Genomic DNA, 26,162 nt, shown 5'->3' on the forward strand with positions numbered 1-26,162 from the left:
ATGTAATTACAATTCTTGATATAATCGTTCACAGCAGGGGTCTACAGCGCCCACCTAAGAGTCACTTGGAGGGCTTACAATGTTGTGGCAACACCAACACCTTGTTCCGCCATTTCAGCAGAGCATATAGGGCAAGCCCCTACTTTCAAACATCCAACTTACAAATGTCTGCTACTTGCAAACGGAGGGAGACAATAGGAAGTGAGATGAAAAAAGACGGACGGCAAAACAAATTATACAGGGGTGATAACCCTTCCCTATGTTTTACAAAAAGCTTAAAAATAGATTTTTTGACTGGAGCTACACTTTAAAAATGTACCAGTTCAAAATTACAAACAGATTCTACTTAACACAACAAACCTACACAGTCCCTGTCTTGTTTGCAACGCCTGTATACTGCTGTTCTGAGTATATAGGGCCTGGGGGGAGCTATCTATGCCATTTTTCTCAATGATTTTCATCTATGTTGCCGCAACCAGATATTACATTAAAACCGCAAGCAGTTTTAAATGACTTTTTTTTCTGTTAAATGTCATTTTGTGCAGGGACTGTTCTAAACATGGGAAACACGTGGCACTTCACAGGCATACTATAGACACCCCCCAGGCACGATATTTAAAGGAATATTTCACTTTTTTTCACTTTAATCGTCATTAAAATCAGTGCTCCTGCAAAAACTGCCATTTTTAAAAACATTTTAGGCATTGACCCAGGAGCCAGGTCCCCAAACCCTTTTTAGGACAGTATCTTGCATATTAGCCATTAAAATGAGCACTTTTTAGCACTTTTTATTTCAAACGTTCGATCCCCATAGACTTCAATGGGGTTCTAAAGTCCGCACAAATTTTCGGTCCGTTCAAAAGTTCTGGTGCAAACCGAACCGGGGGTGTTCAGCTCATCCCTAGCCATGGAGATGCTCCTCTAACACAGGAATACTCTACGGAACAAAAGAGTCAGGCAACATGGAAGGTTGGAAATCATAGTTCGCCATAAACATAAACAGCATCCTCTGGGACTGTGACATCATACTGGGCGGGGACATCATCCGGTGATGTCCCTATGTAAGTTGCCGCGCGCCTTGTCCCTGTCATTGTGAGCAGAAAGAGCTACGAGGCAACATCTGAAGAGAAGAAGAGAAGAACAGAAGGCGGCGACAGCGGCGACAGAAGACCGGGCAACCGCCTGTAAAAGAGCTAGAAGAAGGCGCGGTGGCCCGGCAAGAAGAACCGAAGAGGGGGACAAGACCCCCGAATTCAGAAGAAAGCCGGGCTCCTCCGCTAGCAAAAGAGCTAGCAGAAGATAGCGGAGGAGTCCGGCGAGAAGACCCCTGAAGACGGAAGACCCCCGGAGCTGTGCAATAAACTATTTTAACCCTTGTGTGTTGTGTTTTATTTTTACTTTTTTCCACAGGTGAATGGGTAGGGGTACATTGTACCCCATACTCATTCACATAGGGTGGGGGGCCGGTATCCAGGGGCCCCCTTATTAAAGGGGGCTCCCGGATTCCGATAAGCCCCCCGCCCACAGACCCCGACAACCAACGGCCAGTGTTGTCGGGAAGAGGCCCTTGTCCTCATCAACATGGGGGCAAGGTGCTTTGGGGTGGGGGTACAGCTCAGGAGGGGGGGTCGCTCGCTCCCCCCCTTTCCTGGCTGGCTGGGTAGCGTGCTTGGACAAGGGTCTGATGTGGACCTGGGGAGACCCCCACGCCACTTTTTTCGGCGTTGGGGGTTCCCCTTTTAGTCCATATCAGGTGGCGGGACCAGCGATGCCTCCTTCGCGGGCCCCGCCTACCTGGAGACACGCTCAAAATGAGAGTACTTTTCTCCGGGCAGGAAAAGTCTGTTCATTTCAAAAGTACGGCGGACTGGCATACGCACGGCTGGATTTAAATGTGAGTCCGGCGGTAAGATTGGAGTGCACAACTACTTTCTAAGTCCACGTACTTTTGGGTAAAAAAAGTCCGCCAGGGGCTACACATGGGGGGATTGTCCGGTGGACTTGAGTTTGCTGGACTTTTCCACCGGATTGTTTGATCGTGTGTACGCGGCATTCGTTTCTGAAGCACACAACAGACATCTGTGTGCTGGCTCTCCAGGGACTTGGAAAATATGAGGATATCGTCAAGATAAACCACCACACATAACTGTAACAAATCTCAGAAGACATTGGTAATAAATTCCTGGAAAACTTTGGGGCCTTGCAAAGGCCAAAAGGCATTACGAGGTACTCATAATGGCCTGTTCTGGTATTAAATGCAGTTTTCCACACTTCACCCTCCTAAATCCTCAGGAGATTGTATGCCCCTCTCAAATAAAGATTCATGAAAACCGTTGCTCCCTTGATGTGGTCAAATAACTCCGTAATCATCAGAACTATTATTTAAATGATAAACGTGAAACGATTGAGAACCCTATAATTAATACAAGGTCTCAGTTCACCACTCTTCCTCTTCACAAAGAAGAAACAAGCACCAATAGGAGACGAGGAGTTGCGATGAAACATCGAGAAAGTGCATCTGCAACATATTCCTCCATGGCCTTATCCTCCAAGACTGACAAAGGGTAAACCTGGCCACAAGGGGGTATGGCACCAGGTTGAAGGTCACTTGCACAATCATACAACTGGGGTGGAGGAAAACTACCGACTTGACCTTTGTCAAAGACATTGCTAAAATCGTGGTACTCCTCCAGCAGGGAGGAGAGTGAAGAGGCGCACAGGACCTTGGCTACCTTCTGGAAGCATGTCTTGCTGGATTGTGGTGATCAGGAGAGAAACTCAGCACAGAGACAATCAAAAGAGGGGTTGTGTCTCTGTAACCAATGATAACCAATAACCAGCAGAAACTTAGGTTAGGAAATAACTTGGAATTGGATTATCTCAAGGTGAAGAGCCTCTACTGCCATAGACAATGGAACAGCCTCATGAGTCACATGAGCAGGCTGTAGAGGTCTCCCATCAAGAGCCTCAATGGCAAGTGGAGTGTCACGCACCTGCAGCCGAATCGCGTGCTTCCATACAAAGGCAGCATCAATGAACAGACCTACAGTCCCAGAGTTCATTAGAGCCTGTATCTCGATGGATGATTCAGCTCAAGAAAGGGTACTGGAAACCAGGGGATTATCCTTCTGGATAACTGGGGATGAAACAACGCCACCCAAGGTCTGTCTGTGACAGGACCTCAAAGTTTGGGTGTTTCCTGGACGGGTAGGACAAGACTTCAAAAAGTGACCTGCCTGGCCACAATAAAGGCACAATCTCTACCTCCTCCTAAAGGTTCTCTCATCTGCAGAGAGACGGGTGAAACCAAAGTGCATGGGTTCACCTTCGCTGACCGGCTTGGTACCAGGAGGCATGAGAGGTGAGGGAGGCAAGGGTGGAACTGCAAAGCTCAGAGACAAATGTACAGGAGGCTTCCGCAAGTGCTCCTTAAAAGAGAGTGTTTCTCTGAGTCTGAGTCAATGAGGATGGTAAATGTGATCAACCTCTCTAGCTGAAAGGGTATATCTTGGGCTGCTATCTCATCTTTGATGGTATCCAAGAAACAATGAGAAAAAGCAGCCATGAGGGCCTCATTGTTCCAAGCATCCTCTGCTGCTATAGTACGTAATTCAATGGCGTAATCGGAAACAGTTCCTGTACTCTGTTTGATAGACATGAGGCACTTGGCAGCAGAAGAGGAACATGCCGGAACATCAAATACCCTTTTAAAAGACGCCACAAAGTCAGGGTAACTCAAGACAACAGGTTTTTGCATCTCCCATAGAGGGTTTGTCCAGGCCAAGGCTCTCTCAGAAAGCAAAGATATCACGAAACCCACTTTGCTTCTGTCCATGAGAAACACCTGGGGCAGCATCTCAAAGTATATCTCAACCTGGTTGAGAAACTCTCTGCATTGGACTGGATTTCCCCCAAATCGCTGGAGAAGCGGATTGGAACCAGACATACTTCTTATAGAGGTAATACTCAAGGCGGGTACCTGCACAGAAACAGCAGCAGCAGGGATGGTACCGGAGCAGCCACAGCGGGAAGTTCCAGGTGAGCCGTGTGACTCAGGAGCATTTGTAACGCCATGGTAAGCTGATCCATGCGGTGATCTTGCTGGAAAAAAATATCACCAACAAGTGGATTGACTGAATTCATGGCTTTTGCTTACTATTAGAAACTATGAATCAAACTGAGGCAGAAGTACAGTTAAATCACAATTGTGATGGACTAGAGATGTGACCAAGGTGAAGGCAGAGATCATCTGGACTGGACAGCTTAAGTAGGCAGTACCGACGAGCAGGATCATCACCAGGTGAGTCACTGTGGAGAGATAGGATCTGGCAATTAGTCGACAGCTGAGCAGCCAGCTTAGAGAAGGAAGGGCTGGGCCCAGCCCTGACACCCAGCTAGCGGAGTCCTTCCTTACATCAGATGTCCCAAGCCAACGGAGTCCCTCCTTACACCAGCTGTCCCCGGGCAGTGGAGTCCCTCCTTACATCAGGTGTCCTCAGCCAGTGGAGTCCCTCCTTAGATCAGGTGTCCCCAGCCAGCGGAGTTGCTTCTTACATTAGGTGTCCCCAGCCAGCTGAGTCCCTCCTTATATCAGGTGCCCCCAGCCAGCAGAGTCCCTCCTTACATGAGGTGTCCCCAGGCAGTGGAGTCCCTCTTTACATTAGGTGTCCCCAGCCAGTGGAGCACCTCCTTACATTAGGTGTTCCCAGCCAGTGTAGTCCCTTCTTACATCAGGTGTTCCCTTCGGGTGCGGGCCGCAGGTGATTTGGCCTCCAGACCATTACAGAAGACCAGCTTATGGAGGTGGAAGGGAAGAACCAAGAGGTGGGGGCTGGAAACATAGACAATGCAAAATGCTTTGTTTCTAATGACAGTTTACACCACACTGTTTTGCTTTGGTGTGTGCTGCAAAAAAAATCTGTATGCATTATTTTTTTTTAAGGTTTGGAACACAATACAATATTACAACACCATCACAATGAATAAAACTTTATTGAAATGTCACTCACAGAATGTCTATAAAGTTCTGTGAACAAAAAAATACATAATGTAATGCACCAGGATTGGCACATTGGTACTGTGTCATATATTGCACACTAGGGATGAGCTTTCTGTTCGCCCTCGTGTAGTGTATCATTGCTGGTGTGGACAGAGAGAGAGTGTCATTTAGATTAAGCAGGCATGCAGGCAGATTATTCAGTTGGCTGCAGTGTATTTCATATATATATATATATATATATATATATATACAGTCTAGTATATATCCACTGCATACAGTTTAGCTAGATCTCAGTGCAGTCCGTTCCTGGTGGTGTACTGTTTCTACTATACTTCTGCAGGCAGGTTATTCAGTTAGCTGCAGTGCATTTCATATATATATTCAATGGACTCCTGCGCTTAAATGGGATTTGTGAGGAATGCTCTTATTTAGTGGATGCCGCAAGCACTTTCATGAGACACCAGCTCATGTATATAGACTAAAAGCAAAAATGGTGGTGCTGCGCTTCCAAAAAAATGGGACCTTACACGAAAATGAGCTAATTATTCAGATGGAGATATGTCAGATGGTATATATTCAAACTAGTATGGTAAAGTAGTAAGGGGGAACTCTTACCCTAATGTAGAAATTCTTTTATCAATAGTGCCTGCAACAGTGTGTACACAATAATAACTGTCACAATCCCAAGTGCAACTTATATCTCTATGATATAAAAATAGTGCTAAGTGCAAAACCACATACAGTGGTCTAACTATAAATCAGACTTCTATGACAGAAAGTGCTGAGTGCATCATAGCAAAACCAAAGTGACTGAAATATAAACAGTTACTGGCTACATAAGCGCAAACTAGTGACAATAATAAAGTGCAAAACATGCAAAACTACAGTGCAAAAAATGCAAGCAAGCAAAAATAAAGTGCAAAAAATGCAAGCAAAGTGCTTAGTGTAACACAAAATATTAATAAAAAACATATAATAATCGCGCTATAGAACAAAATCCATAAACAGAAAGTGCTGAGTGCAAAAAATTGGACTATATCCAGCTGTTAATGACGTGAACACAGTCCCGTAATGATGTCACATAAACATCTAAAGTGATTCTGTGCTGGGAAATGTCTCAGAGGTTCTTCCTCCACATAAGTGATTCCATGCATAAGTGTACACACTGGGTAATTACCTTCCCGCTATAAAATATAGCATATATGCAGCCTCCTCTTGGATATACCAGGAGTCCCAGGAAAGGGGGTGGAAGGGGGGGCCTCAGGGGGTCACTCTCAGATCTCCGTCACAATATACTCCAGCAAGATAGGGCTGTTCCTACGCGTTACATCACTTCCAGTGATTCAACTGGGATCTATCCCAGTTGAAGTCACTGGAAGTGATGTAACGCGTAGGATACGGAGACCGGAAGTGACACTCGCACCAGAGCGGTCGATTTGAACTGTTTTGCTGCTAATGCTGCCTATTTACCCCATTCCGTTTGTGAGTAATTTTAACCTTTTAATAAAGTAGTGATTTTTAAAAACATACTACACTATGGTTGCTCTTATACTTATTCTCTGAGCTATATTGGAACATCTTGCTGGAGTATATTGTGACGGAGATCTGAGAGTGACCCCCTGAGCCCCCCCCCCCCTTCCACCCCCTTTCCTGGGACTCCTGGTATATCCAAGAGGAGGCTGCATATACGCTATATTTTATAGCGGGAAGGTAATTACCCAGTGTGTACACTTATGCGTGGAATCACTTATGTGGATGAAGAGCCTCCGAGACATTTCCCAGCACAGAATCACTTTAGATGTTTATGTGACATCATCACGGGACTGTGTTTACCTCATTAACAGCTGGATATAGTCCAATTTTTTGCACTCAGCACTTTCTGTTTATGGAGTTTTGTTCTATAGCTCGATTATTATATGTTTTTTATTAATATTTTGTGTTACACTAAGCACTTTGCTTGCATTTTTTGCACTTTATTTTTGCTTGCTTGCATTTTTTGCATTTTTTTCTTACGTAGCCAGTAACTGTTTATATTTCAGTCACTTTGGCTTTGCTATGATGCACTCAGCACTTTCTGTCATAGAAGTCTGATTTATAGTTAGACCACTGTATGTGGTTTTGCACTTAGCACTATTTTTATATCATAGAGATATAAGTTGCACTTGGGATTGTGACAGTTATTATTGTGTACACACTGTTGCAGGCACTATTGATAGAAGAATTTCTACATTAGGATAAGAGTTCTCCCTTACTACTTTACCATACTAGTTTGAACGTATTTCATATATACATATGGATCATGGATCAGATGGACAGATTGTTGGGTGGGGCTGGGGAGGAACCAGCTGCCATGATACTGTACATATTAGTACCAATAACAAAGTGAGAGGAAGATGGAGCATCCCAAAAAATGATTTCAGGAACTTAGGACCTATATTGAAGAGAATGATGTCCAAGGCAGTATTCTCAGAAATACTGCATATACCTCAAGCCACCCCAGAGAGGCAGCAGGAGCATAGGGAACCTAACAAGTGGCTCAGTAACAGGAAGGACAGTTTTAGGTTCCTGAAGATCTGGGCTGACTTTTCAATCAGGTACTGGATCTATAGCATGAACAGATTGCACCTAAATGGAGAGGGCACAGCTCTGTTGGGGGAGAAGATGGTCAAAAAGTTAGAGGAACTTTTAGACTAATTGATGGTGGGAGAGAACAGAGGAAACTGTTCTAGCCAGTGAACAAGGGACAGAATGTGTGGTCAGTGTTGATAGTGAAATTGGAGTATCTAAGACCAATGCTTGTAGACTGGTTGAACCCTACTGCAGCCTCAGAACAAACAAGAATAAACTAACATTGGTAAAAAATGCAAAGGCATGTTCACAAGTGCTAGGATGAATAAAATGGAAGAACTGGAACTACTAATACATGAGGAGGATTTTGAATTCATGGGAGTATCTGAGACCTAGTTTGGCAGCTCATATGTCTGACAAAGGGGTCCTATGTGGCTCTGAAATTTTGCACTTGCTTGTTCTTGATGGGATCATTCTTCAATAAAGAAATGTTTGGACACCATTTTAAAATCCGTGGCATGCTGGAAAATATCTACACTTGTCTCATGTCACTACACACTGTAACTTGAATGTTTGCATTAGGAGGGAAGTGCCAAGCCTGCGCCCATTCCACCAGTCCAGTGTACCTCTGTTACCTCACTCCTAGTAATAAAATGGGGTCCCGTCTAGCACAAAGCATGTACCTCATGCATGCTCTCACTTAACTCTTCTTCTCCCGTACCCTGTGACCTGGCCATAGATCTCCATAGCGTGGGTTTGGATCTGGTTGCCATTGGATACCAACTACTCAGGAAGGAGCCTGACAATGACCCTCATCGCTACCAGGGGATCTGGTCCTGGTACAGTTGCTAGGTCCTTAATAGTTACCATGCTTAACCACTGGCTGCTTGCAGCTTGTTTTTTTGGTTGGTTACCTATAGTAGCTCCACTTCTCCACTTGTGGTGTAAACCCTTTTTTAAAGGTGTTACTTTATACTCTGTAGTGCTGTTACAGACCCAGGTTATTTTGGGATACTTCAGAACCACCATGCACCTCTTTGAACAACTTCAGACAAGGCTCATAACAGTTAATGTGGTTTCACTGGAGAGATGCAACTTAACAGTTCAACATGAACAATGTCTTTTCCCTAATCCTGACTAGAATAATGTAGTGGCTCGGGCATACCTCTTTGAGGTGAGAGTCCATAACAATAGTTTCCATGGCTTCAAAGTCTTTAAAAAAAACCTTGTTTCTTTAGTAACACCAATGACTTGGTTCACAAGTGATGCTGGAACTCATTGGGCCCACTGCAACCTGTCCTCAACTGTCCCCCTTTTGTATAGAACGGGTGGGCTGGCTAGGACCAAAAACCAGGAACTAAGCAAGAAGCACTTAACCCTTTCAACAGTCAGAGCCAGCTGCTGGCTCACATACTTCAGCCTGCTCACATATGTACATAGTGCAGGACCCAGGAGTGCACTAAGTATGGCATGCAAAGTTTAGGAGTGTCCTATGTATAGGGTGCAAAATTCAGGAGTGCACTATGTACAGGCTGCAGAGTAGTGATGGACAAACTTCCGACGGGACGTTTCGCGAACGCGATCCGCGAACATGCCCAAATGTTCGCGAACCCCATTCACTTTAATGGCAGGTGAACCTTAAAAACCTCCAGGTAATATTTTCAGCCACAAAATACTTACTAGCTGTGCACACTTAGTCCCACAACATGGACACTGACATACCAGAAGTATTAAGTGAGTCTGGGATCGACAACAACAAGCAATCTTTTTTTATAGGTGAAATGTTGTCAATTCAGGAGCGCATGAAGGCCATGGAGGAGAGGCAAGGTCAGGCCAGGCTATGAAGGGGGTGCAGGAGATGATCAGTGCCAACCTGTGCTTGAGCCCCTGACCCCTTCCTCTGCCCAGCCCTTACCCCCACCTATGCATGGCTCCACTGCGGTGGTCCGGAGGTGCCAGTCCAGTGCTGATCCTCAGCCATGGTGCTGGCACTGCATGCTGATTGGCTTCTCCGCTGCTATATTCCTCACTGACACCAGCACTGAGATAGAACACTGACACCAGCAACGCAATAGAGACTGAGCACTGACACCAGCTCCGAGATAGAGAGCACTGACACCAGCACCGAGATAGAGAGCACTGACACCAGCACCAACACCAGCACCAAGATAGAGAGCACTTACACCAGCACCGAGATAGAGAGCACTGACACCATCACCGAGATAGAGAGGACTGACACCACACCAGTACCGTGATAGAGAGCACTGACACCAGCACTGAGATAGAGAGCACTGACACCAGCACTGAGATAGAGAGCACTGACACCAGCACCAAGATAGATAGCATTGACACCAGCACCAAGATAGAGAGCACTGACACCACACCAGCACCGTGATAGAGAGCACTGACACCAGCACTGAGCTAGAGAGCACTGACACCAGCACCGAGATAGAGAGCACTGACACCACACCAGCACCGAGATAGAGAGCACTGACACCACACCAAAACCGTGATAGAGAGCACTGACACCAGCACCGAGATAGAGAGCACTTACACCAGCACTGTGATAGAGAGCGCTGCCACCAGCACCAAGATAGAGAGCACTGACACCAGCACCGAGATAGAGCGCACTGACACCAGCACCGAGATAGAGAGCACTGACACCAGCACTGTGATAGAGAGCACTGACACCAGCACCGATATAGAGAGCACTGACACCAGCACCGAGATAGAGAGCACTGGCACCAGCACCGAGATAGAGAGTACTGACACCAGCACCGAGATAGAGAGCACTGACACCAGCACCGTGATAGAGAGCACTGACACCAGCATCAAGATAGAGAGCACTGACACCACACCAGCACCCTGATAGAGAGCACTGACACCAGCACCGAGATAGAGAGCACTGACACCAGCACAGAGATAGAGAGTACTGACACCAGCACTGAGATAGAGAGCACTGACACCAGCACCGTGATAGAGAGCACTGACACCAGCACCTAGATAGAGAGCACTGACACTACACCAGCACTGTGATAGAGACCACTGACACCAGCACTGACACCAGCAACTCACTGCGGGACCCAAAAATATGACACCGCTCAACCTCTTCAAACAGGAGGGTACGGGCATATAGTACGTTGTGCTTTTTTTGTACAAGTGAGCCAAAGGTAGAAAAAAGGTCCATTTGCTAGATTATATAAATCGTTTATAGAGTTATGCATATACATGGTCTACTGGTCACATGTGTTGAATTCCTCCGAGATCCATGCCTCATTCATTTTTATAAATGTCAGATAGTCAACACTGTCGTGAGCTAGGCGATTACGCTTATCGGTCACGATCCCCCCTGGTGCGCTGCACGTCCTTTCGGACAGGACACTGGACGAAGCCAACAGTTCCATTGCAAATTGTGCGAGCTCTGGCCAGAGGTCAAGCCTGTCCACCCAGTAGTCCAGGGGTTCATCACTTCTCAGAGCGTCCACATCGGCCGTTAAACCGATGTAGTCGGACACCTGTCGGTCTAGGCGTTCCCTGATGCTGAATCCGGATGAGACCTGTCGATGGGTCGGCTGAAAGCATGATCTCATATCAGAAGTGACCAACACATCTTCAAACCACCCTCTTCATGCAGGCACTGTTGGATTGGTACCCGCAACTCTTTCTCTGGGAGTGGGAATTCCTTTGCCAGCGCACGCAAAAGCAGAATGCAGCATTTCTCTAAGCAAGGCCTGGAAGTGCTCCATTCTGACAGCCCTCTGTGATGGTGGTAACATTTCCACCATTTTGTGTTTGTACAGAGGTCTAAGTACATTGCCAACCAGTACTGGTCCTTGACCTTTATGCTTTTTATATGGGGTCCCTGTTAAAACACTGGAGCATGAAGGCCCCATTTTCACTAAACTGGAAGCGGTGTGGTGGCCTGGCTCCTGCTCATCTTCCAGGATAATATCGTCCTCCTCGTTCTCCTCCCCCCATCCACGGACAACAAAAGGGATCCCAGAAAGGTTTAAAGCATGCTCTTCTTGCTCTTCCTCATCTGCCCCGGCACCATCCTCTTCTGACTCTTCTTCAGACTCCTGTTGTTGACTTGTCTCAGATAGAGTAGCCCCCCCCCCCGGGAATTCATCCAGCATTGCGACAGCATTGCGACTTCCTCATCTTCCTGCTTCTGCTCCTCCGTGGCTTGATCAATGACAGGACGCAATGCACGCTCCATAAAGAAGGCATAAGGTACCATGTCACTGATGGTACCATGGCTGCGACTGACCAGTTTGGTGATCTCAACAAATGGCCGCAGAAGTCTGCATGCGTCGCGCATGAGCAGCCACTGGTGCGGTGAAAAAAACCCAGCTCCCCAGAACCTGTTCTGCCGCAGATTTCATACAGGTAGACATTAACTGTACATTTCTGCTGGAGCAGCCTATCAAGCATATAGAAGGTTGAGTTCCATCGCGTCGGGCAATCGCAAATAAGACGTCTGACCGGCAGATTGTGTCGCCGCTGAATGTCAGCAAGGTGAGCCATGGCCGTGTAAGATCTTCTGAAATGGGCCAAGATTTTCCTTGCCTGCCGCAAGATGTCCTGGACCCCAGGGTATTTGACAACGAATCGCTGCACAACCAAGTTTAAGATGTGTGCCATGAATGGCACGTGCATAATTTTGCCCTGTTTCAATGCGCTAAGCAGATTGGCACCGTTGTCACACACCACTTTACTATTGCAAAAGATGGTCAGACACTGCAGACACGTTACAGGAGATGGTCAGAGACTGCAGACATACTACAGGAGATGGTCAGAGACTGCAGACATACTACAGGAGATTGTGAGAGACTGCAGACATAATACAAGAGATGGTCAGAGACTGCAGACATACTACATGAGATGGTCAGAGACTGCAGACATACTACAGGAGATGGTCAGAGATTGCAGACATGTTACAAGAGATGATCAGAGACTGCAAACATGCTACAAGAGATGGTCAGAGACTGCAGACATGTTACAAAATATGGTCAGAGACTGCAGACATAGTACAGAAGATGGTCAGCGAATGCGGAAATATTACAGGAGATGGTCAGAGATTGCAGACATACTACAGGAGATGGTCAGAGACTGCAGACATAGTACAGGAGATGGTCAGAGACTGGAGATATAATATAGGAGATGGTCAGAGACCGCAGACATGATACAAGAGATGGTCAGAGATGGCAGATATAATACAGGAGATGGTCAGAGACTGCAGACATGTTACAAGAGATGGTCAGAGACTACAGTTACTATGGACGTTAGTAGATAATGGCCGATCAGCCCTCTCACCTGACCCAGCGATACAGCAACAACGGTTCCTCTGAGCAGGAGTCTGCTCACTCTGAATTGCCTGTGTTGACTCCGCTGGGTACAGCCCAGATCTGTATTCTGACAATGACTTCATTCCTTTCTCTGACAGGGATGGTGCTAGGCTGTGTGGCTTTCCCTCTGGTGGTGCAGGGCAGCGGAGTTCTCTCTCTGATGGTGTTCTCTCAGCACTGTCCTTTCCCTCTGGAGTCCTGGGTGTACTTCGCTGAAAGCTTTCCCAGGCTCCTGGCTCTCTCCCTCTCCCTCTCTGCTGTGTGGGCTTCAGTTTCCGTGTTACAGTGGGGCTGCCAGTCCTCGGGACTACATGTCCCACAATCCTCTTTTTTGCTCCTTTTTTTCTTCCCTGGCCGATATGAAGGCGGGGGAAGAAGCATAGTGCTCCGCTCACTAGTACAGAAGTGCGCATGAGGGAGAAGGGAAATAAGAGCCCGCGGCTGCAGTGGTGTCACTAGGGTTGGTGTCAGCCGGTGCAGTAAAACATGGTATCACCCTCCCTCCACCAACTATATTCTTCCCTCAGTACAGACACCCCCCCACTAAGTATAAGCCCCTCCCTCAGTACAGACCCCCCATCAGTATAGACCCCCAGGACAAAACACCCCATCTATCAGTATAGACCCCCTCAGGACAAACCAACCACCCCTCCATTAGTACAGACCCCCCTCAGGACAAACCATCCCCCATCCATTAGTACAGACCCTCCTCAGGACAAACCACCCCCTCCACTAGTACAGACCCCCCTGAACAAACCACCCCCTCCATTAGTACAGACCCCCCTAAGGACAAACCACCCCCTCCATTAGTACAGACCCACGCCCTCAATTACTACAGACCCCCCAAAACAAACCACCCCTCAGGACAAACCACCCCCCTCCATTAGTATAGAAGCACCCCCCTCAATTAGTACAGCCCCCCAAAACAAACCTACCCCTCCATTAGTACAGACCCCCAAAACAAACCACCCCCTCCATTGGTACAGACCCCAGACAATCCACCCCCCATTAGTACAGACCTCCAGGACAAACCACCCCCTCCATTAGTACAGACCCCCAAAACAAACCACCCCCTCCATTAGTACAGACCTCCCAGACAAACCACCCCCCTACATTAGTATAGACCCCCAGGACAAACCACCCCCCTACATTAGTACAGACCCTCCCAGGACAAACCACCCCCCACATTAGTATAGACCCCCAGGACAAACCACCCACTCCATTAGTACAGACCCTCCCAGGACAAACCACCCCCCACATTAGTATAGACCTCTAGGACAAACCACCCCCTACATTAGTATAGACCCCCCAGGACAAACCACCCCCCTACATTAGTATAGACCTCTAGGACAAACCACCCCCTATATTAGTATAGACCCCCAGGACAAACCACCCCCTCCATTAGTACAGACCCTCCCAGGACAAACCACCCCCCACATTAGTATAGACCTCTAGGACAAACCACCCCCTACATTAGTATAGACCCCCCAGGACAAACCACCCCCTTTCATTAGTATAGACCCCAGGACAAAACACCTCCCTCTATCAGTATAGATCTCCCTCAGGACAAACCAACCACCCCTCCATTAGTACAGACCCCCCTCAGGACAAACCACCCCTCTCCACTAGTACAGAACCACCCCCTCCATTAGTACAGACCCCCTAAGGACAAACCACCCCCTCCATTAGTACAGACCCACGTTCTCCATTACTACAGACCCCCAAAACAAACCACCTCCCTCCATTAGTACAGACCCCCCTCAGGACAAACCACCCCCTCTATTAGTACAGAACCACCCCCTCCATTAGTACAGACCCTCAAAACAAACCAACCCCTCCATTAGTACAGACCCCCCAAAAAAACCACCCCCTCCATTGGTATGGACCCCCCAGACAATCCACCCCCCATTAGTACAGACCTCCAGGACAAACCACCCCCCCTACATTAGTACAGACCCCCCAAAACAAACCACCCCCTCCATTAGTACAGACCCCCCTGGACAAACCACCCCCCTCCATTAGTACAGACCTTCCAGACAAACCACCCCCTACATTAGTATAGACCCCCCAGGACAAACCACCCCCCTACATTAGTATAGACCCCCAGGACAAACCACCCCCTACATTAGTATAGACCCCCAGGACAAACAACCCCCCCTCCATTAGTATAGACCCAGAGGAAAAACCACCCCCTCCATTAGTATAGACCCCCAAGGACAAACCAATCCCCTCCATTAGTATAGACCCCAGGACAAAACACCCCCTCTATCAGTATAGACTCCCCTCAGGACAAACTAACCGCCCCTCCATTAGTACAGACCCCCCTCAGGACAAACCTCCCCCTTCCCTAGTACAGAACCATCCCCCATTAGTACAGACCCCCCTGAACAAACCACCCCCTCCATTAGTACAGATCCCCCTAAGGACAAACCATCCCCCTCCATTAGTACAGAACCACCCCCCTCCATTAGTACAGACCCCCAAAACAAACCACCCCCCTCCATTATTACAGACCCCCAAAACAAACCACCCCCTCCATTGGTACGGACCCCCACAGAGAAACCACCCCCCTCCATTAGTATAGACCCCCGGACAAACCACCCCCCTCAATTGGTACAGACCCCCCCAAAACAAACCACCCCCCTCCATTGGTACGGACCCCCACAGAGAAACCACTCCCTCCATTAGTACAAACCCCCGGACAAACCACCCCCCTCAATTGGTACAGACCCCCCAAAACAAACCACCCCCCTCCATTAGTACAGACCCCCCAGGCAAACCACCCCCCTCCATTAGTACAGACCCCCGGACAAACCACCCCCTTCATTAGTACAGACCCCCAGGACAAACCACCCCCCTAAATTAGTATAGACCCCAGGACAAGCCACCCCCCCTCCATTAGTATAGACCCCCAGGACAAACCACCCCCTCCATTAGTATAGACCCCCAAGACAAACCCCCCTCCATTAGTATAGACCCCCCAGGACAAACTCCCCTCCCTTAGTATAGAGCCCCCAGGACAAAGCCCCCTCCATTAGTATAGACCCCCCAGGACAAAGCACCCCCCCCTCCCCCTTACTCCCAGCTCTTGTGCAGGACACATGAGGTGTGCGCATGCAGGAATTTACCAGAGGAGACAGCAAAGAGCCCGATGTCAACTTAATAAAAACTCACACACATTCCAAAAGCCAGCGCAGACACAGAGCTCTCCTGCATCCACCCATGCCTTCTCCCATCCTCGCCAGACAGCCAGGCCCTTCTGGCTCACTCAAGTATAAGCCGAAGGGGGCTTTTCAGCATAAAAATTGTGCTGAAAAACTCGGCTTATACACGAGTATATACAGTAATTAAAAAATAGGTATGAGGATAAATACTTACATGGCAATCTGGGCCAATGTAAGTATGCAACACAAATAATTCCTGGAGTTCAGCTTTAAATAAGGTTTTTGGTATGTATGTAAAGTACCAATCCTGCATTTATTTAGAAAGTTTTAGTCCAAAGTGAGCTATGAGGACAATACTTTAACCAGCTAATAAATGAGCTTAGTGTCCTGGGTTTATATAGCCAGTGGAAAGCAAGTGAAATAATGACATAGACATACTGTGGAACTAAGATGAAAATAAGGCTTCTGTTGTGTATGCCCTGCCAAACACGTAGGTAATTCAACTGTTTTAGTTGAGTATACAGTATAGAGCCACTGTTAGCCAGAGTTATTTGTTCAGATATCAAATCAGACACATACAATAAGACAAGATTCAGGAACATCTGGTTTGCATTTTTCACCATTGATTTATGTTTAGATAAAAAAAAGTTACCAGTCTATTGACTATCTTTAGTTCAGATTAGTATGTATATGCAACTAATATTATTCTATAAAGACTGTGTGGCTAAGCCACCTCAAATAAGTAACTATAGCAGCATGTAATAGCAAAACTTCGTTCAGCCATATTATGAAGCACAACATGCATAAATAATAAGAAAATATATCACACATATACTTAGCAATAAACCAGTGAAGGTATTGGAACATTACTAAAATAGGCAAAAATACTAATAAAAAGTCCTCTAATAATTGTGTTCAGGTGGTGATTCTTCTTATAGATTATGCAAAGGAACAGAGGTCTTTAGTCAATAAGGTGCTTCATAAATACAACACACAGTGTTCTGCCACTTCACAAACTGTGCTCCATTCACCAAGTGAAGTGCATGCATAAAGGGAAATCAATCCCCTGGATTAGATAATAATGCTCATGTTCCTTTAAGAGTGATCTTTTTCTCTTTCTAGAGTGGCTCCACACAGTTCACAAGCAGCTCATAGGTAACACATAAATAGAAAAGCAGCCTCCAATAGTGCAGTACCCAGATTAATCAACTTGACAAAATCACACAAAATCTAGCTTCATAAAGTACACTCACATTTATTAAATAAAACATCAGCATGTAATTAAATCCAGCATATATCTCACGTAATCCAATGGATAATATCCCGCTGCCAGGCTCAATCTCTATGCGTTACGCCCCCGATGCACGTGGCTTCATGTGGAGGCCCTTCTTGTACTTTGACCCCTCATTCTCCCTATGCTTTTCTTCCTGTTCCACATTTCAACATTTTGCTATGCAGCGCATAACATCTCTCATAAAGTTTTAAGGACAAAAAAGAACCGTACAAGTACCTTATGTTTATTAGAACATTTAGAACAGTTATGAGGAATATTTTTGTATATATTTTTTACTATATGAAACTATACATTGATGCTATAAAGGTAGTTTATGCTTTTACTATAGTGTATTAGTTGAGAGAAGATATGATCTATTAAGTATCCCTTCCCAAGGGCGATTAACATTGATGAAGAAATCAACCTTCTAATTCCATTGATTTTTGATTTTGCAAACTGCTATAGAGATAATTAAGGCTCTTTTAAAAGTACCGTATGTTAGATGCTACTTATATATAGCTGTAATGTATATCTATATATATGTAATCTCTTTATTATAATTATCAGCAATTTCAGTATTTTTGTTTCAGGAATTCCTTCATTGCATATAAGCTTGTAATAGTTAAGTATTTGCTTATATACTGTATTTTTTTCTTATTGCCTGTTGCTAGACATGGAACCTAATTTCTTCTATTTGAGTGTGTATTTCATATGCTTCAAACTAAGGAAAAGCCATGATTTTTTTTCTTATGTAAATGCCTTGCATTCCATAGAGTGTTCATCCTGCTTAAGTTTCAGTGCACATGACTTCCTTTAAAAACCTACATGCTGCTATCTTACATCGATCTTCCCATTAAAGAATCCTGGTAATTCATCTTCAAATATCCATTTATTATTTGAATTTCTCAGGCTCTGCATTCTATACTGTTTCTTCAGATTCTTCTTGAACCTCTGTGAAAGGATGCAATTCTCCAACTGTGGTCTCTTATGTAAGTACCCATTTAAAGACTTCTAATTTGATTCTTGTTAAACACTTCAAAGCCATTTTATTTCCAGAATAGAAGCATGTTTTATGTATTGATGTTAAGAATAACACTGACTTTTGTCTCTATGATGTTCTACCTTTAAATCGCTCACTGAAGCTGCCTGCAATACAAAGAAGGCAACCTATGACCTTGCAGCTCTTACAAGATATTTTGACCAATGCATAAGGAGTTTTTTAAATGTTCTAAACAATGGTCTGATGACTTGTTAAGGACATTATAATAAATGGTTTTATTGTTTAATGGATAACTATACAGCTCCTATGGTTATATTTAAAGAACCATTAATCTTAAATATCAGTTCCTCTATATATACTTTGAAAGTTTTTAGACTGGGGGAAATTAAAAAGTAGACTATACGGCAGAGAATGATGTCTTATTATCTCTTTAGTCAGCCACATGACTGTTGTACTTGTCAGCTATGTTTTGGATAGCTATTGGGTTGTGCATGAAAAAATGTATTGTCAACAAAGGACTAAATGTATTGTAAATCTTTTTAACCGTAATGGCTACCTTAAAATTAGAATAACTACATTCAATTAGTGGGACAACTTGGATGCAAACGATTTGATATTCATAGCAAAGTAAGATCCTTGGTAGAACTCAGAAAAGTTCTCTTAGTGAAGCTACTTCAGGCACACAGTTGAATGGGGCCCAGGATGCTAGACCACATACATCTCTGATAGGTCTCTGACCTATCAGAGATGTATGTTTTTGTATCTTTTGGATTAAAAAGTGTACAATGATGGTGTATTATGTAATATCTTCATTACATGATCATAAATGGCAATGCTATTTGGATTATTGCTGTACAAGTATGTATATGTGTGATGCTGGAATAAGTTTTTCAACTATATAAGAATATTTTGGTATTTGAAATCTGTAAAAAGTTTTGCAGATAAATACTATATTAAAAAGAAAACAACAAAAAACAGGGTAAAGTAACACTGTGTGCCAAAGCTGTACAAATTCTAGACCCTTACGTACAATTCAAGGTTGTAAGCTAACCTTAAATCCAAATTTTGGACAAACAGAAAAATGCATATACATTATGTTTACTGCTTTACCTGCTAAGTGGTTTGTAATATTGTACAATCCATCTGGTAACTTACACACATTTTTTACACTGCACATCAACACAGGTGACAGAATTAATTGTTGATTAAGCCATTCCCCTTCTTGGCTCAGCAAATAAGCCTACTATATGACTTCTCCACCTCCTTATTGGAGAGGGAATCAGCATCATTATCTCTGTCCAGTGAACAAGGAGCTGACCCCAGTAGCTGTAAAGTTAACTGAGGATACAATAATGATAAACCAGGGAGTGCCAAAATGATGTTCCTGACTAGCAAAGGGTATGCCAAAATTATAAAACATTTGGCAGGGAAAGTGAAAACCAGTAAACCTACTGTATATATTCAAACAGTGCATTTACCTGTTTGTGTAGAGTTCCAAGGTAAAAAAACAGCAATAAACAATAATAAAAAGCATAATATTTATCATACTCAATTTTTCAATATAGAAAAGACTGTGCATATAAAAACATAGGTAAGGACATGGTCCATAATCAAATAAATAAAAACCACACTGTTATATAGAAGCATAAAGATGCATATAGACCCTAACACATTACAATTCTTGATATGAATTGTCACCAGGGAGATGAGTATCATGGTGGTAAGTTCTACAATATAAACATATACATCATATACAAAATGTAAGACAAAAAAGAAAACATCCAAATGGGTAATAGTCAGAGATGGTCCAAACACCCCTGGTTTGGTCTGTGCCAGAACTTTCGAGCATCACAAAAGTTTTGATTTGAACAATGAACCCTATTGAAGTCTTTGGGACCCTAACTGGAATAATCAAAAGTGGCCATTTTGAAGGCTTATATGCAAGTTATTGGGTATACAAAGGGAAGGGGGGGGGGGGTACTGCCCTGGGGGACATGTATCAATAAAATAAGTTTGTAAAAATCATTTTTAAATGAGCAGTTGTTTACTAATGCTTGAAGTGAAACAATAAAATGAAAAATGTATTTAAATATAGTGCCTGGGGGTCCTCTTAGTCTGACTGTAAAGTGGTGCATCTGTACCGTGTTTTCTTTATTTTATAAACAATGGCTTGGGGAGCCAGTCTGAATGAAGAGGTCACAATTTTAGTGCACTTGGAACAAGATTAGAGATTTTTGCATAAATTCTGGTGTCTGCTTCGCAGACTTTGGATAGAAGTAACTGGTGCGGAAAAAAATTGGCTTTGGGTGTTGGTGGTGCCTTCACACTGTAACCCTATAGAGGTACTCTTGAAGAGAGCAAGAATTGGCCTTGCTGTCAAAAAATGAAATGCTATGCCAGGTCAAACAGGTGCAGAAAAATTGGACTTTGAGTGTTGGTGGTGCCTTCACATCATAACCCTATAGGGTACTCTTGATGAAAGCAAGAATTGGCCTTGCTGTCAAACAGGTGCACAAAAATTGGTCCTTGAGTGTTAATTGTGCCATAAAACATATACCCAAAAAAAATCTTCCAGATAAAATCAACACCAACAAAGCTAGGCAGCGTAGACAGTCTTGCAGAGATTCCAGATACAAAAAATGTTTAAACTGCGACATTGGCTTCAGGAGCTTGATAGCTGCTGCTAATCCAGGAATGATTCATTTTTATAAATGTCAGCCAGTTAATGGACAGATGCGCTCTAATATTTGTCACAAAACCTCTGGCAGTACTGAATGCCAGTTCCGAAAGCATGATGAATGCAGGGCAACCCAGCAACTCAACTGCATACTGGGCAAGTTGTGGCCAGTGGTCTATTTTCATGACCCATTAGCCCTGTGGATCGTCAACTGGAAAGCTCTCCAAGTCTGTTTTCGTCCCTAGATAATCTCCCACCATATGATGCAGACGCTACCAATTGGACGTGGAAGCTGACAGCCCTGGGTGCTGAGCACTAAACATTTTTTGAAATGCATCACTTAGGTGGCCCCATTCTCCACCGCTCTTCTCTTGACCAACATAAGCTTCAAAACTAGCTTTTCCATGAGACTGTAACCTATGAGAGCCTAGAAAGGCATTACATAAACTTCTCTTTAAGGTGTCCTCAAGATATTTCATCCTCAGCTCCCTCTGTGGGGATGGGATGAGTTCTGAGACTTTCCCCTTGTAACAGGGATCAAGGAGGGTTGCCAACCAATAGTGATCCTTCTCCTTGATGGCACCGGGTCCTTTTGCAAGCTTTGAAGAATGAGGGAGGCCATGCACCACAAGTTTGTAGAGGCATGAGAAGTAGAGTCCTCGGGGTCACTGAGAATTACAGTATCTGGAACCCCCTCCCAGCCACATACTACTACTACTACCCAAGGGTTCTGGGGATGGAAAACCATCTCTTAAGGTTTGACGTATGTCTTCTTTTGCCTCAGTGCCTCCAAAACTGGTAGAATTCTCCTCCCTCTCCTCTTGTGTATTCTGTGGTGTCACAAGAATTGTGTCTGCATAAAGCGGGCCTGGAGAGGAAAGGAACTCCTCCTCTTCCTCCTGTTGGTCTGCCTCAAGTGCCCTGTCCATAATGCCAGGCAGAGTCTGCTCCAGCAGGAACACAAGAGGGAGGATTGTGTCACTGATTGTCACAACTCACCATCCTTGTTGCCTCTGCAAAGTGTGACAGTACAGTGCATGCATCCTTTATTAGCAGCCATTGGCATGGGGAAAACAAGCCAACCTGCCCTGAGCCTGTCGTTTGTACCAAAATCACGCAGGTACTCATTGATTGACCTCTGCCGCATGTGCAGCTGCTGCAGCATTGCTAAAGTTGAGTTCCCACTGGTAGGCATGTCACAAATCAGGTGGTTTATGGGCAGGTGGAATTCCCGCAGAATTTTAGCCAACTGAACACTGGCTGTGTATGACCACTTGAAATGCCTATAGAATGTTCTGCTCTGATTTAGCAGATATTTCAACCCTGAGTACTTGTTTAAGAAGCACTGCACCACCAAATTGAGGACATGTGCCAGGCATTGCACATGTGTCAACTTTCCCTGTCCAAGGGCAGACAGGAGTTTAGTGCCATTATCACACACCACCAGTCCTGGCTCAAGGTAGCATGGTGTGAACCACCTCTGAGCCTGCCCTTGCAAAGTTGAAAGAATCAAAACAAGGTACAACACTGAGCACCGTCCCGCATCCTTCTGAGTTGCAAGCAGAATTAACAAGTGTGCTGTGAATGAAAAATATCGTCCCTGACCATGCTTGCTTGACCACATGTCAGAAGTAATGTGGACCTTGCAGTTGACTGCCTTGCTCAATTCCACAACATTGCCTTCCACATGATGGTAGAGAACTGGAACGGCCTTACGTGCAAAGAAGTAGCGACCGGGAACCTGTCATTGTGGTACAGCACATTCTGCAAGTTCACAGAAGGGACAGAATCCACCAGACGGAAAGGCAGGAGTTGTAAATCCGGCAGTTTTGACAAGCTGGAATTTAGATGCTGGGCATGTGGTTGGCAGTGACTGTATTTTTATTTTTTTGTTTTGTTGCAGCACCTGGGGAAGAGAAATTTGCCTGCTATACTATACTATACAGCTGGTGGTGTGCTGCTGGCAAACATGACACCCTTCGCTATACCATTATCCCTGTCAGTGGTGGCTGCTGGGAAGTCATGAGATATAGCAGGAGTATACCTGAAAGGTGAGGAGTGATGAGGAGCAGAATTGCATCTCTTGTGTGGCTTTCAGATGCTATTGCCAATGAGGATGTGGTGGGAGGTTAAGTGCCTTGTCAAATAAACAGAAGAAAAAACAGCGCCAATCTAAGTGCAGTATTGTTGAATCAAAGACATTTAATTTGTGAAGTTATGCACTCACACTCTACCAGAAGGTTTCAGGCACATCATGTATCTAGAGGGCATCGCAGGGCTCTCGAGGAGAAGCGGTAACTCGTTCGGCTGTATCTCTCGTCCGGTGGTGCCGGTGGTTCCCAGCGTCGCACGGCTTGGTGTAACAGCGTCAGGGAGGTCCGTTCGTCCGTTCGTTGTTATGTTGAGGGGCGCACTGCGATGACGTTTCGTTGTGGTTTACGTTGCACGCGTTCGGAGCATGCGTGCTCCTTCATCAGGCATCTGGGTTACTATGTTTGGAGTGGTTTAAATAGGGAAAGGGGGCAGTTCTAATTAGTCGTTTAGGTTCCACCTTATGGGGCGGAGCTGTTCCGACCAAAGCATGGTGTTGATTGCTCATGTGTTGCAGGCTGGTTGTATGTGATTATTGTGTGTGTGTCCATCAATGTATGTGGATACAAGTTGGATAGTGTGGACAAGATGTGGGAAAAAGTGATAAGAGTTGGAACTTTTTTATTTATTTAATTGTTTTAAAAATTGTTTTAAAAAATTATGAAAATACTTGTTAAAGGTATAAAATAGAAGTGGATTTTGCAAGAATTAAAAGAAGGTTGTTAAAAATTGAAAAAATACATAGAAAATACATATAAAGAATATATATATATATATATAAAAAAGAAATTTTTTATATATAAAAAATATATATAAAAAATATATAAAGAATCAATAAAAATAGAGGTAAAAATAAGGATAAAATTACAATAGGAATAAAAATAACAACAATAAAAATAAAAATAATAAAAATAAAAATAAAAATAAAGATAAAAATAAAAATAAAAATAAAAATAGAACTAGGAATAAAAATAAAATTAAAATGAAAAAGGGGCAAAAAATTGTTAATTAAATTGCTGAAGGTATATTTCTATGGTGGGTATTATGACATAACATGGTGAGAGACATGTATATTGATAGGATTTGATATTGTGAGAATTTTGTACTGTAAAATACAATAAAATGGTGTTAAAATGAGACGTGGATGTTAGAGCAGAACATACACATACATATATATATATATATATATATATATATATATATATATATATATATATACACATACACACACATACACACATACATATATATATATATATATATACATATACATATACATACACATACATACGCATGCACACGCACTCGTACGTGTGTGAACCCACTTATAGTGGGATCAGAAAAAGGCGCGTGGATACTGATTTGTGAGGTGAGGGCGGGGGGGGGGAAGGGGAGGGGGGAGGGGGGGCGGGGGAGGCTAAGCAATTTTAAGTCTCATTAAAAAATCTCATGGAAAAAGTGTGATGGGTAAAAATTAGACAACTGAGTTGATTTCTATGTCCTCGTTGAGGCCTCCAGGCGTGAGGGTGTCTAACGTATATATCCAAAAAGTTTCCCTCTCGCAGAGACGTTTGAAACGTTCTGCGAGGGGGAAGGATCCAGGTATCTGTTCAAGGGCCCATACTTGCATGCCCTCTGTGGACCCTTGATGGTGTTCTTTAAAGTGTCGTGGGATAGTGAGATTGGAGTCCCCTTCTACTGATCGGCGATGTTCGCCAAACCTTTTTCTTAGGGTACGAACGGTACGCCCTATATAAAGTAGATTGCAAGGGCAGCGGATTGCATATATTACAAACTCAGAGGAGCAGTTGTAGAACTCTTTTAGTTGGTATGTGTTGCCCTTTGTCGTAAAAGATTTTTGGCGGTGTTGGACAAATTTACAGGTGAGACATTTTTGTTTCTTGCATTGGTACATGCCCTTCAGGGTGAGGAATGTCCTGAGTGGCTTTGGTTTGTTATCGGTTTTTAATTTGCTCGGGGCGATAAAACTTTTTATGTTGCGTGCTCTACGATATGTTATCTTGGGGGTATCTGTTATGGAGGTTTTTAACAGAGGGTCTTCTAGAAGGATACTCCAATGGTTTTTGAAGATTTTTTCCATTTTTTTGTGTTGGGAGTGATATTGAGTAATGAATCTGGTGCTGTGAGTTTGGGAATGGACAGTCGGTTTGTTCGGTGTGGTTTCATGTGGTTGGGGTGTGACCGGGTGTGTTACTGGCTGGGTGTCCAGGAATTTGGTGAAGGCTTCATCTACTAGGGTGGGGGGATAGCCTTTGTCTTCAAATTTTCTTTTAAACAGAGTGCCCTGCTCGATATAATCTGAGTTGTGAGTACAATTTCGTTTTAAACGATTAAATTGACTCTTTGGGATATTGGTGATCCACCTTGGGTGGTGGCAACTTTGGAAGTGTAAATATGAATTTCCTGCAGTGGGTTTTATGTGGTTTCTTGCGAAGATGGTTTTATTGATATGACAGAGTTCAAGATCTAAAAAGGGTAAGGTATCTGGACTGGATTCAAAAGTGAAAGATAGGCCTAGATCATTAGCGTTACAGTGTGAGACGAAGTAGTCTATGGGTGGTCCGGTGTTGTCCCATATGATGATAATATCATCTATATAGCGACCTATGTATATAATATGCTCTGTATATGGATTGTTGTTCCAAATGTAAAGAGTTTCCCAGAAGCCCATTGTCAGGTTTGCATAGCTAGGTGCAAAATTGGCACCCATAGCTGTCCCTTGGGTTTGTAAGTAGAATTTTTTATTGAAGGAGAAGTAGTTGTGGGTGAGGCAGAACTTTGTGGAATCTAAGATAAACTCTGCTTGTGCAGTTTTTAGGGATGGGTCTAGGGCTAAGAAGTGTTTTACTGCCTGAAGGCCAACAGCATGGGGAATTGAAGTATAGAGGGAATTGACATCTAAGGACACCCATTGGTAGGTGGGCTCCCAGGAGTAGGTTTTTAGGATCTCTAGTAGGTGTGTACCATCTCGTATGTAAGTTTGGAGATTCTGTGCCAGTGGTTGCAGGAAATGGTCAATGT

Source organism: Lithobates pipiens, unplaced genomic scaffold (assembly GCF_037356315.1).
Source record: "Lithobates pipiens isolate NorthernLeopardFrog02 unplaced genomic scaffold, aLitPip1_a1.2 Scaffold_18, whole genome shotgun sequence".
NCBI lineage: Eukaryota > Metazoa > Chordata > Amphibia > Anura > Ranidae > Lithobates > Lithobates pipiens.